The sequence below is a fragment of the Furipterus horrens genome, unplaced genomic scaffold (assembly GCF_987537825.1).
Source record: "Furipterus horrens unplaced genomic scaffold, mFurHor1.1.pri manual_scaffold_17, whole genome shotgun sequence".
NCBI lineage: Eukaryota > Metazoa > Chordata > Mammalia > Chiroptera > Furipteridae > Furipterus > Furipterus horrens.
In genome coordinates this window covers 15,350,057-15,352,989 of record NW_028327187.1, presented here as the reverse complement: position 1 = coordinate 15,352,989, position 2,933 = coordinate 15,350,057, and the positions used below count along the sequence as shown (strand labels likewise).

Below are 2,933 nucleotides of genomic sequence, written 5' to 3'. Positions count from 1 at the left end.
TACATGCTGGGTTGGAAATCAGAAGTTAAATTATTTGTTGTATACCGTCAAGTTTTGAAATTTCATTACACATTCTAGGTAATAGTCATTTGCCCCATATGTTGTTTCCAAAATCTCACATTCTCTAGCTTGCCATTTCATGATCTTACAAGGGGTTTTCTGGAGAGCAAAAGTTTCTAATTTTGATGAATCTAGGTTATTAATTTTTTTATTTATGAACCATGCTCTTTTGTCAAGTCCAAGATCTCTTTGCCTAGTCCAAGATTATAAATGTTTTCTCTTTTTTTAAATTTCTTCATTTTACATTTAAGTCTGTGATAAATTTTGAGTTAATCTTTTAATAAGGTGTGAGGTTGGCAATAGTAGAGTCAGGTGCCCCCACCACTGTCTGCAAAGCCTTCACAGCCCTGCCATAATCACTACCCAGCCCCCAGTCTCACCTCCACCATCTGTGTCTCTTCTGCCTTGGGACTGATTGTATGATTAGGCCACAATCTTCAATGAGTAAACATATTCCTCAGTTCTGTGGTGTTCTGGGTCACACATTTATGGAGTTTCTGAAGGACAGTAGAGATTACTGCCAAGCACAGCATGACCTCAAAGCAGACAAGTGAACTGTAGAAATTAATTACTACTCCGCAAAGAATCCTCCATAAAAGTGGTTAACTTGGACACAGAAGTGTTGAATTGAAACCTGCAGAACATTTTACAAGAGCTCTGACCTGGATCGGTAAACCTCAGTGTGCTTCCTTTCTATTGCCTCAGTATTACTGTATTAAAAATTGTTGCTGCTTGTTAGGAAGTTCATTGCACTTCCCATTACTCCCAACTTCACACTCAAAGCACTGAGAATTTCAAGTGGAGTACATTGAAGAAAACTCAGTTTCTTTACATAATTTCTTTATTCAATTTTTAAATTCTTTCATAACCCCATTGAGTATTTTCATTTTTACTAAATTAACATGGCTCAAATGAACCACACAGTTCCTGTGAAAGTCACATACAAGAACATGAGATTTCTTGTTACACACAATCCAACCGATGTGATCTTAAACAAATTTATAGAGGAAATTGAACAGTTTGAAGTTACCACAATAGTAAGAGAATGTGAAGCGACTTATGACACTACTCTTGTGGAGAAAGAAGGCATCCATGTTCTTGATTGGCCTTTTGATGATGGTGTACCACCATCCAACCAGATTGTTAATGACTGGTTGTCCTGTAAAAATTCAGTTTCGTGAAGAACCTGGTTGATGCATTGCTATTCATTATGTTGCAGGCCTTGGGAGAGCTCCAGTGCTTGTTGCCCTAGCATTAATTGAAAGTAGAATGAAATACAAAGATACAACACAGTTCATAAGACAAAAGTGGTGTGGAACTTTTAAGCAAGCAACTATTGTATTTGGAGAAGTAGCATCCTAAAATGTAGCTGCACTTCAAAGATTCCAATAGTAATAGAAGCAACTGTTGTATTCAATAAAGTGGGTGCCTGATGTCACTGCCTCAGAAGTGGAACTTGAGATAGGACCTAATTTGTCATACACTTTAGCCAAGATGTTGGCTTTGGTGAATAAATCTAATGAAGTTTCCACAGGAGTATTGAAAGCAGTTTTACCAGGCTATGAGCTTCACAGAATTAAACCTCTGTGTTTGGGTTACGATCAACCTATTGCGACATTTAAGAAAAGATTCTTACTGTTCAGCTTTAAAATGTGCTTACATTTGTACCAACTGACTTTTCCTGAAATCAAGTTATGTCTTTAAATCTATTCCCATGTCAGGATCTTATCAATATATAAGAGATTTAGAAAGATCAGGTGCCACAATACCCAACACAATACTTGTATATTTTTAGTGTTGTACAAAACTAAAATCCCAAGAACGCTGAACACTCAGGACCTTATTTGGTTTATCCGTTAAGTAATTTCAAAGAAAGAAAGTAGGGCCTATATAGTTATTTGCTTGCTCACATTATGCTTAAATCTCCCACATTCATACAAGTATACATCAGGCTTTCTCAGCTTTTTAATTTTTATACCAAGTCCTAGTGATTATTTAATGTCTTTCTATAAATTTCATTTTGTGCTGTTATGGAAAGCTGCCATTTTGAAATATTACTTTGTACAGAAGCACATGTTTTTAATGTCTGCAGAGAAAAAGCCTTACAGTTAATTTTAATGTTTGTGTTTGGGGTGCAACTTACAGGAGGGCCTAAAAAAGAATGGGAGGGGACTATTAAGTATTTTTAGTAAAATGTTTCCTTTGTCTTGTGTAGAGCACATAGAATATGCTCTTTAGTAAATATTTTTAAAGGTAAAGGTAGATGCTTTTTTTGTAGCTAAAACAATTCTTAATCATTAAAATTCTGAAATTTTTGTATTTGTTTTCATACAATCTAAAGTTGTTTACCAACTTATTTTTGTTTGAAGTGTGATTTTTTTCCTTCCCACCTTCTCTTAAAAAAAAAAAAAAAGAAGAAGAACTAGGTTTCTGCTAATAAACTGAGCACACAGTTAATATTTTATATGCTTTCTGAGCTGTGTAACAATATTTGAATACTTGGTAATTTGTTTTGTTTTATAATTGATGTTAGTTCAACCATATATTTATACTGTCTGGGAATGTGTGGTTATAGTTCTATGGGAGAAATAATTTGTCATTGTTCGGCAGCTTGTAAGAAAATCTGGTACAAAGCTTAAATATCTAAATAAATAATGAAGTGTGAAAAAAGAAGTGTGAGGTTGAGGTTGAGCTTCCTACATTTCTTGTTTTGGAATGTGAATGTCCCATTACTCCAACAACATTTGTCAAAAAGACACTCTTATCTCCACTGAATTGTTTTTATAACTTTATCAAAAATAATTTTAGCATATTTTTATATTTCTACTTGTAGGTTCTCCATTCTACTTCATCCATCTATGTGCCTATCCCTC

At 34.5% G+C, this 2,933-nt stretch overlaps 1 pseudogene; it reads left to right on the top strand.

Moving 5' to 3' along the window:
- The first annotated feature begins 962 nt into the window (after positions 1-962).
- On the top strand, positions 963-1,493 carry LOC149990589 (protein tyrosine phosphatase type IVA 1 pseudogene; annotated as a pseudogene).
- Positions 1,494-2,933: the final 1,440 nt, after the last annotated feature.